At 36.8% G+C, this 13,690-nt stretch overlaps 1 protein-coding gene across 1 annotated transcript in view; it reads left to right on the top strand.

Annotated features, from left to right (window-relative positions):
• Positions 1 to 13,690, top strand: part of TSPAN12 (tetraspanin 12) — a 65,130-nt gene that overhangs the window by 18,238 nt on the left and 33,202 nt on the right. The gene's annotated exons all lie outside the window — the stretch shown is intronic.

Raw genomic sequence — 13,690 nt, 5'->3', positions numbered from 1 at the left:
GTTGAGGCTGCTAACATGTAATTGCAGACATATCAGATTCCTAAAAAGTAATTCATTGAGTATATTCCTTTCTTTGCCGTAGTTCTCAATGGTATCTGTGCACTCATTTCTTGTAGGGAACTTAAAAAAAGGTTTTTTTATGGTGTGCTGATAAGCTGGATATCTGAGCAGAAAAAAAGCCCTGATTTGTAGCATTTGAAGATTTCTGTGATGTAAATACTCCCAGCATGGTCGATTTCAGGCTACCAACTTGCCATTACTGAATGCAGAGCTGGGGAGAGATGAGCACAGATTGGCTCTCAGGAGACAGCTCCCGCACGCCAGGGCTTGACTAGCTCCCGTCCCAAGCCCATTAAAACAGACTCTTAGTGTGAAGCTGAACTAAAGCTTTGCATTTCACAAGAACAACCCGTGTTAATGTATTACTTGGCTTCGTGGAGGATAACTCTTTAGGTCCATGATTGGAAAACAGAAAATGCTGCAGAGAAAGGGGACATGCCCATTGCCTTACTTCTGTTCACTTTGGTATACAATGCTTTTGACTGTATTTTATTTATAATATGTCATTAATTTTCTTCTCTCAGGGGAGAGGAGGTGGAAGGGTTTGGAACCTATGTTGCAATTCAAGAAATTTGGACAATAATTTAAACAAACTAAAGTACTTACTTTATATGAAACTTACAGTTTAAGGGATGGATAAGGTATTGAAACTCAAAAAAAAAACCTCAGAATCCTTTTTTAAAACCACAATCTTACAACGATGTCCTATGTATACAACCAATTTAAATATAGCTGCTGTTCTTCCTCCTCCCAACTGGTATGATTCTGGATGGTCCCTGGACTGTAGAGGTGGGGTGGGGTAGGATAGCGTATTTCATGGAACTTCAAAGACTTTTAGGAACATATTTTGAAAACCATTTACGCATTCCATTAGATCACTTGAATGCAAGTAAAACAATTTGACAAATAACGAGGTAATTTGGGCTCTCCTTGGGGCAGGATGAGTCATAGAGACTTGTGCATGGGAGCTAGTTTGTGATGTTGGAAAGAACCTTATGCTGCACAGGTGACGTGGAGGACTGAGGTTCTAAGTTTATGGAGAATATTTATGGAGAATTTAACATTTATGGAGAATATAGGCACTATTAGCCTTTGCCATCAGACCAGTGTATACACAGTGGATAGGCAATTTCACTACTGTCTGACAAGACCTCTAATAAGATTTACTCTGAGTACTGAGGCTAGAGAAGAGCTCCAAGCTCAGTCCCAAGGGGTCAGCCTCTCCTCCAGGAGGATGACTGGCGTAGATTGATACTGCTTTATCCCATCCCGCCCCTTTTGGTGGATGTACTCTTGTCCACAAAGCAGCTTTTGGTGCATTGCTGTTCCACATGTCCCTGGCTGCCGTCAGCTCTTGGTTGTTCCTTCCCGTTGACTATCTGTGGCAGTTTATTCCCCATTCCCATCGGGCTGCCTGTCTCCTCTTAGCAAGTTCCTAGATGTTACTCTGTCTAAACCCAGCACAGCCTTTCCTTTGCTTGAAGAATGATTTGTGGTCTCAGCTCCCAATTACCTGTTGCTCGTAACTGATCTGCATCTGATCTGCTTCTCAGGCAGTTTTTTCTCTGCCTTTCTTTCCATAGCCTCCTTCTCTAAACAGTTGTCAAATCCTGTAGGTTCTAGTTTTACAATCTCAGGATCCCGTCCCTTCTTTTCTTATTTGGAATGCCCAGGTTCAGGCTCTCCTGACTTTTTTTATTTTACTTATTTTTAAATTTTTGGCTACGTTGAGTCTTCGTTGCTGCACACAGGCTTTCTCTAGTTGCCGTGAGTGGGGGCTACTCTTCATTGCAGTGCGCAAGGTTCTCATCGCAGTGGCTTCTCTTGTTGCGGGGCACGAGCTCTAGGTGTGCGGGCTTCAGCAGTTATGGCTTGCGGGCTCCAGAGCGCAGGCTCAGTAGTTGTTACACACGGGCTTAGTTGCTCTGCGGCATGTGGGATCTTCCTGGACCAGGGATTGAACCCGTGTCCCCGGCACTGGCAGGCGGATTCTTAACCATTGTGCCACCAGGGAGGTCCCTCTCCTGACTTCTTGCTGAAACAGTGCAGAGCCCCCTAACTAAACTTCCTGCCTCTGTTGTCTCCTAATTTACCCCAAACCAGTACTCCCCGTTAATACAGTGCAACAGTGATCACATTACTCCTCTGTTCCGAAACCTTGAAAGACTTCTGGTTGGGTAATGAAGTGTTTAGAGACACTTCAATCTTGCAACAAGCTCTTCTGCAATCAAACCATCTGCCATTTTTAGCTCTCTTACCTACTTCATTTTCTGACTGTTCTTTCCTGCTCTTACTCCTGCTGTCCCTTAGCTGGGAATTTCTTCTTAATGCTTTTGTTTCAGTACTACCAGCCCATTACAATTTGCCTGAAATACTACCTCCTGAAATTGTAATAATGACAAAGATGATGATGATAATCAAAGTAGTTAACATTTCTCATGTGTTGACAAACTGTAATGCTTTCAGATTCATAGAGGTTTAAATGAAATTTTTATATGAAGGGCTTTACATTAATTAATCAATTTCGAGACAGATACTATAATTATTCCCATAATATAGATGAGGAAAGGAAGCACAGGTTGGCTCAGTGATTTGCCTGTTTGCATAGCTAGTAAATGGAGTATATGGTATTCAGATCATCACAGTCTAGTTTGAACAACATGTTTGCAACAACTTCACTATTTTACTCTGTAATTGCTGCCTTTTCTTAAATGCTTAAGTATCTTAGTATTATTTAATTATTAATACTTAGTATATCTTAAGGGTTAGGCATCTCACATTGTATAAAACATTTTCCCTATGATCTTTCATTTTAAACTCAACAACAATCATCTAAGAGAGATGACTACAAATGAGGTTCAGAGAGGTTCAGTAATATGTCCAAGGTCACTCAGCACTAGCAGGTAAAGCTTTGATTCAGACCTCTGTGTTTCTGACTGCCAAGCCCATTCTCATTGGGCCTTTACCGATGTCTCCAACAGATATGTCTCAACTTTTGAAGTCCAGTGCGTTTCTCCTATTATAAATTTCCCTTTTTTTATAACCAGCCCAAACTGCCGGACTACAAACAACTTGATAATATGAACCATTCATCTTGCCTATTGCTTTAATAACTTTTTATGAAATCGAGTAATAGACAGGAAATTAGAACAGTGTGAGTCGAAGTGGCCAGCACATCAGATAGGGAGGATGGTGTCTGGAAGGCAGTGAAGAGGATGAGATTTTAAGGGAGGAGCCTGGCTGTTACATAGGTTTTGACAACAGTGGCCTGTTAAAGGGGTGAGCACTAACGCAGGATATGACAGGATGTTAGGTCTTTGGCAAATATTTGCAACGAAACTCACGTGATTTCTTCCTTTATGTCCTTTAGCTTTTTTTTTTGTGGTATGCGGGCCTCTTATCCTTTAGCTTTTTATCCTAATTTTTTTTTTTTTTAATTAGGAGGTTCCTTAATTTTGGATGCAAATGTTTAAATAAGCCCAATGCATTCAATCCAACTTGTCCATTTCCTTGTACTCAAAATTGTGCTTCACTTTTAAGACCTGTAAAACCAGATTAGAGAAAAAAGCTTTTTTTTTTTTTTAAAAAAAAAAAAGACCACCAGTATCTCTGAGAGCTGCCACAGCTCTTGAATGATTACTAAGAAAAGGTCTGGCAACTGGGCTATGGTGCTGTTTAAGCAAAAGTCAAAATGCCATTATTCATCAGACTGATCAAGAAAAAGTGAGAGAGGCTCAAAACAGATCTTTATAACCGACCTGCCTTCCCACGCTCACCCCTCCAACAAAACAACTGCAGGCTAAGAGACCACCTGTAGGAAAACATTTCTGGTGAACCTTGGTCATGAAGTCGACCCTTTTATTGAATTATAGATGCAGATTGCTAAAACACCCTAATTTAAGTTTCCTAAATAAACTACAGGACATCCAATAAAACTTGTATTTCAGATAGATGACAAATAATAGTTTCGTATAAGTTTGTCCCATGCAATATTTAGGATATACATCTACTAAAACATTATTTTTTGTCTGAAACTCAGATTTAAATGAGCATCTTGTATTTTTACTTGCTGAATTTGGCAACCCTACTCTAACCAGATTTGTTCTTAATAAGTATGAAACTGTCACAGAACAGCAACTTTTATATACATATAGGAGGATATTACAAGTAATTAAATTCTAATTATATTGGGAAAACAAGCCAAAATGAATAGGAAGATAAGCTTGAATGTGCCATGACTTTCAAAGTAATTTCGGTAACAGAAATTCCTTTTCTCTTTACAAGAGAAATTAAAGCTAAATGGAAATTCGTTTCAAGCTTTAGATGGGTACTTCCCAAGGCTTTTAGCTGTAGACTAAATGAAATTCATTTGTTATTGCAGTTCTACCTTGCTATTAACAGAGGCATTAGGAAAGCAGTGCCAGCTCAGGGGGAATGTAAACAGATTGAACAGACATGTTTACAATATCGACAACAGCTGAATGTCACCATCAGGAGATCGTCATTTGTCAGAGAGTGATGCTAATATATGCTCGGCTGTCAGCAAACCACAACTTGTCAGCCACTGGTCAGAAATTAAGTTGCCTGCGCCTTACATGTTTAAGATCAGTACCTTGTATTTAAAAGGGAAGGTTTTCTTTTCTTTTTTTTCACTTTTATTATCCCAGAGAATTTGCACATAGCTAGTGATTGTGTGGAAGCACTTTTAAAGCTTTCTTAAAATATCCAGTGGTTGAACCAGATTTGAAATGATTCTCTTAAGAGAAATCAAGTACGTTTTTAATGGCCATGGAGAAATTAACCATCCTCAGTTTTCTGTTATTTAAAATCATAATGCAAAACAGGAATATCTTTAAATAGTAGTTAATTTTCTACTAACTCTGTTTAAGTCTTTCTTTTAAGTAGTTATACATTTAATAATTATACAGCTCCTTATAACCCATTAAGTTAAAATTAAATTATTAAGTTAAATATCTTTATTATTTGCTATTTATAGTTTTGGTTGATAGCCTAGCACCTTTATTTCTAAATCAAAGTCCATCATATCATTGATTGCATGTTCAGCATCTACCCAGAGTTTCACTCTGTTTTCTCAGAAAACACTTATAGCAACTTTATATGGTTAGACTTATTTTACACCTGAGGGGAAGTAGGATGCCTGAAGATACACACTGCTAGCTTATTTCATTAGCATTCAGATTCAACTTATGCTCTGTGTCTATACGTGTTTCATTCCAACACCCAGTGACTGGAATACATTTAATTAATTACTGGCACTATTTCTATAAAACTTAAATATGCTTCATCTGTAATCCAAGGTATTCAGTAGTCATTCAACTTTTAAAAATATAATCTTTTAATGTCCTTATTAAGGAAGGAACTCTAAAAATTCGACCATCGTTCTCCCTTATCCCGTCCAAGAATCAAACAACTTCTCTTTCCCTTTCTGCCCTCTGTCCTTCCCCTCTCTTTCCTTTTTCCCTCTGTAAACATATACTGAGTACTCAGTCTGTGATAGACATGAGATACAAAGATGAAATGGGCGACTGCAAAGAAAATATCACAGCATGATACAGTATTAAGGTTATAAATAAATTAGTGTGGGAACCCTGAACAAGGAGCGGTTGGAGATTTCCAGTAGGTTTGGCAGGAGAGTCTTTATTTGAGCTGGATGTTGAAAATGTGTAAGAGTTTTCTGGTGGAGGAGGGAAGCCACATGAAGAGTATGTGCAAAGATACAGAAGAGTGAAAGAACATGGCAAGTTTAGGCAAAACTTAGAAGTTCCGTGTAACTATGGTGTCAGTGAAAAGCGCATGAAGTAGTCCAACCATGAAGGTCTTTGTAGGAGAGTCTGATGTTATCCCTTGGACTATAGAGAGTCAATGGGTGTTTCCAGCATTTAATGAAATGGTAACATTAAGGGCTGGAGGCATTGGGAAGGCTGGTTAGTGGTTATACCCTAGTCTTTGGAAGCCATGCACGGGGTCTAGACTAAGACTAGAGTTTGAGGACTGAGTGGAAGGCAGCTGAATTCAGCAGACTTTGCTGAGATAGAATTTTTGCACATGATAGTAATGTTTGTATTACTTGACATGAGGAAACGGGGTATTATTCAATATGTATGCGTTTTTCATCTAATAGAAACATATCCCTTCAATATAAGCATTTTATTTTGACATGTTAACTAGAATTCTTTTAGAGCTATAGCTTTAAAATTTAGTTGTTAAACTCACAAAAATTTCAATCAGAGGAAACTGAAGATGATGTAGGCATTTCTGCATCCGGAGGCTCAGCTTGCACATCTCGGTTTTGTATGCACACAAAGCCCAGGACAGAGTTCCATTAACCTTTCTGTTTCTTCAGTGATGTTGGTTTGACTGTCTCTAATTATACCCCAGAAAAGCACACAAGCAGACGTCTCTAAAAGGAAATGTCATGATATTCATGCCCTTAGTGGTGGGTCTTTGTGACAGGATCTTGAGTGTTCTTTGGACTTTTTGCTTCCTTTAGGGTTTGAAGTATGAATGGCTCAAGGTTTTGTATTTCTGACTTTGGTATAATTTAGGTATACTCTGTCATGGTACGCATTTTAAGCTTTGTTATATATTGTTTCTTATTATATATATTTGCGATAGCTTTGGTTAAATATAAGCCATATAAATCTATACCCATTGATTTGGTGAATATCCCTAGTCTGTTCAGAGTTCAGTGACAGATATTTCTCAGGCAGCACGTGCTCTGAAGGGGTGATTCTACTGTGGATGCTGGTTACAGGTTCAGCAAATGCTACCTTGAGGTTAATTCAGCAATTGTGTAGAGTTTTTGCTTTCACATCTGGGTCCAACACCTATTGACTTCCTTTGGCCAAGGTAAAACAGTAGCTATTCATTCAAAATCATATCAGTGTCTAGATGACTCAGGAAACAGAGTTAAATCAATAGACAAGCAAATGACACATGTAGAAGACGAGAGAATTAAGTCGCTTAAGCTATAATGAGGAAAGTAGCTTTCAGAAAACCTGTATAGAAAAATGATGTTGAATATTTACTTAATATGCAATATCTGATGAATTTGATGACTAAATAATAGCTTATGAATTAAAGGTTTTTTTCATGAAATTTCCTAAATTAAAAACACCTACTTTTTCAGAATTGTGATCCATATATTTCCCCCTTTATTCATAGCAGGGATTTTTTTTTTTTTTGGCCTCGCTGCCTGGCATGTGGGATCTTAGTTCCCTGACCAGGGATTGAACCTGTGCCCCCTGCAGTGGAAGCATGGAGTCTTAACCACTGGACCAACAGGGAAGTCCCCATTTCCCCCTTTATTCAGATAAAGGGTTATTACAGGCTCCAATTATGTGCTCAGATTAAGATGAATCTTCTCAGCTCACATGACAGAAACACTAATTTAAATTTTATTTAAAATGTATAAACACTGTAGTTGTATCACTTAGTATTCCTCTTAAGCACTATATTTGAATTATTCAGAAATAAGTGATTATCCCTGAACTTTCTTTAGGTTACCATTATTTTAGTTTTAAATCTTTAAAATTTGGAAACTACAAATTTCCGCAATATGGTTACAACCATGAAGACATTTTAGAAACATCTTTAAGAAAGTTGGAATTTTATTAGATGATACGTGCCAATGTAAGAATTGTTGCTAGTTAAGTAAAAATATGAATCTTTTCAGTGCCTCTTCTAGGAAACAAGCATTTAAAATATTATAAATTTTCAGGTTCTGTGCAGGGTTTACACAGCCGAGTTGAAGACACAGACTGATAACTTTTAACAAGTTTGGAGAAGTTTGCCTTTTGTAATTAAAATATTTTAATTCTAAAAGTTCTCTTTTGTGTTATTAAAGTACTTTAAAAGAACTGTAAGGAACAATAGATAGCCTTGTTCTACCAAGAGCATTTAATAAAATGACATGAGGAATCATTTGAACTGAGATCTGAGGGGGAGGGCAGAATTTGGGTGGCTGGTGATTCATGGGCAGAGGTGGGAGAAGGGCCTTTGCAGGGGAAGCAAGGGACTTTGAGGAATTGAAAGGCTAGTGGAGGGAGCAGTTGTGAAAAGACTCAGAAGCTCATGGAGTGCTTGGCAAAGGACATGTGTAGGTCATTGGATAGACGTGTGCCAGTCTTACAAGGCTGAGACTTGGCTGTGTGACCTAGGGCCAAATTATGGAGATGTCTTGAATATATCTTGTGCACATACTCTGCAGTGTGAAGTTTTGGGAGCTGCAGAGTGATGGGATATCTCTTTTGCTACATAACCCAGGAAGCAGTGTCTGTTCTTGCTTTCTTCTGGGCCTTTTTCTCATTTACCTGGGAGAAGATAGCTACCTGGTCCTGCCATTCTGGGCTAAGGGGGCTTCACATTTAGAGAACCCTTTTTAATGATGGAAGAGAGAATGGAAGACGTATTTTATTCTAACAATGTGCCTTTACTGATGAAGGAATAAAGGTTTTCAGGTGGGGCAGTCTAGCTAATGCTTTAGAATTTTTTTCCCAGTTGTAAACAAAATTTTATTAATCTGGATGTATTTAATTCAGGTTTAATAGCAAAATTATAGTTAGTAAGCTAAAGTAGGCACCAGGAAACTGGGTGTGGGGCTAGGATGCCCTTAGGGAGACCAGCCAGCCAAGGGCTCTTGTGGAATGGTTAGAACAGTAGTTCTTTGGAATGCTGCCACAATTTCCCAGGCTCAGGGGAAAAAAACGTTCCATAAACAATTGACTAGTAGCAGAGGATTGTTGTAGAACCGCTTAACTTGTTTGAGAACAAACTTTTTAAGCATGTTAGAAGCACTTACCTACAGATAATGGATATGCTCCTTTCAAATCATCATTAATCTGTTTATAAAAGCAGGTCTTTAAGGATCTGCTTATCAATTTTCAATATTCTTATAGCTAAAATATTTGTTGTAACAAGCAAGCATTTCTCTAAAATTGATCTGTAATTCATGCTATTTAATTCAAATTGTTCCTTCTACCAATTAGACTGAATTACTGATGTTTGGGCAACTTTGGTGACAATTTAGTGATTTTATCATTATTCACATATGGTTTTCTTTCTTTGAACATTAAGCATGACTGTGGATCAGCTTGTGTTCTTCTACTTTATTATTTTAAAAAAGAAAATACATATTTTTGGTTCAGGAAGAAAGTGTTTTTGCTGGAATAGATTTATCAAGAAGAAAAAAAAGAATGAACCTCTTCACTTATAATAAATATTTGTATTCGTGGATTTATAAAATTTAATGGAAAGATTTCCCTTTAATACTCTTTTAACAAATAGGTTTGAGGTTTTTCTGGAGAATGTACAAAGGTAAGTTAAAATGTATATCTTGTCTGAAAATAAAGGTAAAACAAAAGAAAGTGATTTAGAAGATACTTTCACAAATATAGTTATAGAATGATTCAAAAGTTATTGCAGATATTAAAGTATGAATTCCCTTCCTACCTAATAAAATCCTTTAAAATTTCCAATTTCCTAATCTGTTGTCTTGTAAATGATGTTGTCCTAAAGACGCCGGTGGTAATGAACTCACTCCTCTTGTGTTTGTGAGGTATCTGGCCGCGTTTGCGTCTGAGAGGCATGAGTTGGATCAAAATTGAGTCTGGTGTTCTTTGACTGTGTTGCTTAGGGTACTTCCTCTGTACTTTCCTGCCGAGGTTCTGGTGATGGGGACTCCTGTCTTGCGTTCTGAGGAATAGCCCAGTAATACATAGAAACAACCTCTTCCGAGACCAGAAACACCCTGTAAATCTTTTGCAATGGGGCCGAGCATGCAGACTTTAGCTGACCTGGCTTACAAAGCAACAGAAGCTTTATACATGGTGACCTGTCTAGCGTGTCCAGTTGCTTTATTGCCTTACCCTTAACGTGTTACCTGTCACAATATACATCTCTGCCCCCGAGAACCCGTGGCCCCTGGCTAAGTCCCTCTGATTTTGGCATAATACGTTTCTCTGTCTCAGAGTTTGAACAGCGTGTGAAGTAAAAGCTTATTAATCTGAACTTCACCAACATCTTTGATAGAGAAACTAGCTCAACAAATTACCCGTGTAAATAAATTGGAAAAGGGGAGTAAATTAAGATACATTATTACAAAGATGCTTCTATGTATTTATTCAAATGTAAGCATGAACAAAGGACCACAGCATACCGATACTTTCTTACTTTAGCTCACCTTTCTGCATGGGCTCAGGAATGCCAAGACTTTGTTTCTTCAAAAACTGGTTTATAGTTCTAGCTTTTTCTAAATTAGACTGAACTCATCTCATTTATAATTCTTAAATGAAAGGAAATTTAATGCTGCCTTTTCTTGGAAAATTTTGTAAAGACACACAGAACATGATGAATAGTTGGCCTTCAGAAAGTACCAAGCCTGTGTCTGCTATGACATCGTTTTGAGACTTGGCTAAAACAGAGGCTTTGTGTGGACGTGTGTTCTAAGCACAAGTGCTCTTGGACTGTTAGTAGTTTAGTCCCGGTGGATTCTTAACAGAATGTCAGCCGTTCCATTATCTTGTACAAATATTTGGCACTGGAATTCTCTTATTTACTAACTTTAAGTAATATAATATTTTTAAACCTCCAATCACTGGGAAAGGAAAAATAAACAACTGACATAGAGATACTTAGCACTGAAAGCTTGCAGAGTTTAGCATTTGACAGGGTAGAGACTGGAGTTTATCATTTATCATTTAGTGAATGCAGGCCTTTCATCAAACTTTTTGTTTATTAAAAGAGTTGGTTATGTAGCACGTAGGTAGGAGTCAAAAGGCACCGTGTTTTTAAAATATTCAAATGTCCAGTAAAGTATGTTATATTTTGAAATAGTTTTTATTTGTGGAGAGGTGAGTCTCAGGTTGTATTAATGTTCCAAGATAAGCAAATCTGACTTTTGTGGTTTTAAATTATGTTGAATGTTACTTATGAGAAAACAATCTGAGTTTTTAGTTATGAATTAAGAGACTAGCAGATTAAAATAACTTTTACAGTGTTTATACTTTTTACTTCTCACCCAGTGAAATATATTCTCACTGAGGAGGTTCTGTGATATGTGGTTTATTATCTGCTTTGCTCACACAGAGAAATTTATATATGTAAGTGTTTCGTGGAAGACATTACAATTTTGTGTTAATGTAAAAATTCTTTTCCAGATGGCATTTATACAGGAAAACAGTTTGGAGAATAACTGTTTTGTCTATTTATCGTAGGTTGGATATAGGATTTTTTGTTTCCTTTAGATAGTATATATCGCAGAGTCCTCTATCCATAAGACTGGATATGATGAGGATAAGTTTTATATCAATAGAACATAGTTCCTATTAAAAAGCTCTTAGTAATTGAAAGTATCTTTTCCTATACTTCTCAACTGCTTATAAAGTTTAATATTCTCAATAAATTGATTGGCTTTGTTAGGGCAGATTGCTTTCTTCTTTTCATTAGATTGATAGAAGTTAGAAAGGAAAAATTTTAAATAAATCTATTTTCCCCAAAGTGAAAATTATTTGAAATATTTTGTACAAAAGAAACATTACTTTCTTTGAAATTTTATTAAATCAATTATTAACAGTACATAAGTAATACTTATTTCATTTATTAGTGTTTTTATGAAAGTTCAATATATTTCATTATGAAAATTGTAAGATATGAATAAGAACAAAAGTTAATTTTACTATTAACTTTAAAAGAAGCTGATCTGACTGATTTAATGTAAGGTCAAAACATAAAAAGAGCTGGAATTACTGAGATAAAGTGTCAAGGAATTTGATATAGTAGTTAAAGCAGCATTTGTGCCTTTAATTAGGCATTATTTGGAGGAGGGAAAAAGGAATTTTTTTGCCATCCTTAAAATTTTGATATTACTGGTAGTCTTTTTTTTTTTTTTTCCCTACTGGAAAAGGTCAGAGATGGGAATGTAGGTGTTTTAATTCAAAGACAAGAAAGGTTTTGTAAATACCTGTGTGAACATATACTTGTGTGCATTTGTGTTCAGTAGTGGGGGAGTCTATAGATGATGGATCGTGAGGTATTGCTAACACCACTGCCAACATCCGTGATATAATATGTACTATGTGCCAGCCACTATTGTATGTGCTTTATGTGTATTGGATCATTAAATTCTCCCAACTATACTATAAGGTTGCCACGATTGTTATCTCCACTTTATAGATGAAGACACGGAGACACAGAAAGGTTAAGTGATTTGCCCAACTACGAAGTGGTAGAGCTGGGATCTGAATCCAGGAACTATGCTCTGACAAACTTAGTGTTCTGTTGCCTCTCAATGTACCTAGCTCCATTTTCTCTTTTCAAACATACAGCTAATGATATTTTTGTAATATGTTTTGGGGAATAACTTACACAATGTATATATATACCTTTGACCTAATAAATGTACATACATACATTTGCACATACACATATATACCTATAAGAATACTTGATTTTTACATACTTTTTATATACTTTTAATTTTGTATACTCACAATACTTGATTATATATACAAACACGTGTGTTTCTTGAGCAAATAAACTAAATCCAAGCCTCCCTCCTTGAACGAAATTGCCCATAACATAGAGTTCTAAACTTCAAAATTTTGTGACTGAAGTGAATTCTCCAAGTTGGAAAATAATCCAGCTCACATTGATTTGAGCAGACTGCCTGTGTAGTTTTATGAGCAATACTGCAAGAGACATTCAAATTTCCAAATAGGGTCTAGTGAAAGAGACCTCTGGGGTGGGGGTGGGGGGCGGGTCTGTAAATCACATTTAAATATAAACTTTTTGCATTTTGTTACGGAATCCCTATTTCCAGCTACTGAAGGTACATTTAGGAAAAGGATGACAGCACCTGAGTATAAGTTTCCAATTGCCACCCCCTCCTTTACTCCCAATAACCATGAAGTGTAATTGGGCTACTTATAACTTTCAGCCTTTTTGAATAACCTCTTCTGTGTAAAACATATAAAATCCTCCAGCTACCAGCGTCTTCCTCTTGATTGTCGAGTCTTCGGGGCAGGGCTATTGTTTGTTTTAATTTTATTTTTACTTTTATCAGAGTGCTTCATACACAAAATGTAGAGTAAATTTAATTCCAAAATACTTCTTATGAAAAATAGTAGTCCTCTACCTTTATCATTTTCCACTGCTAAGAAAGAGGCAACTGCTTTCAATTTTTGTTTTTTGCAGATTCCCTTGGAATTTACTTCCATATCTCTAAATCACATATTTATCTAACTCTTCTCATTCTTTTAGTTTTAAGCCCTATCCATTGACGTCTGTGCAAGATGAGGAACTGGTATCTTTTCCTGCCCTCAGTGCCGCACCACCCTCCAGCCCCGCCCCATGCATACTTCCTCTCTCAGCTCGACACAGATATATTATCATTTTGGTTAGAACAGTGTTTACATGCTCATGACTATGTAAATGTTATTCACAGATGGGCCAGGTAAATTACCAGGTTTACTTTTTTCTTTCTGGAATAATACTTTGGGTTTTTTTTTTTTTGGAATTCGTAACTCTCCTTGTTTTCTATGTTTTTCTGTCTAAATCAACTCTAAACTTCCCCTGATGTACGTTTTCTCTTCATATATTCAAATACTTGGGG

This window comes from Monodon monoceros, unplaced genomic scaffold (genome assembly GCF_005190385.1).
Source record: "Monodon monoceros isolate NGI ecotype Baffin Bay Population unplaced genomic scaffold, NGI_Narwhal_1 Super_Scaffold_2, whole genome shotgun sequence".
Lineage (NCBI taxonomy): Eukaryota > Metazoa > Chordata > Mammalia > Artiodactyla > Monodontidae > Monodon > Monodon monoceros.
The sequence above is the reverse complement of the archived record's forward strand: the minus strand, read 5'-3'. Positions and strand labels throughout refer to the sequence as shown.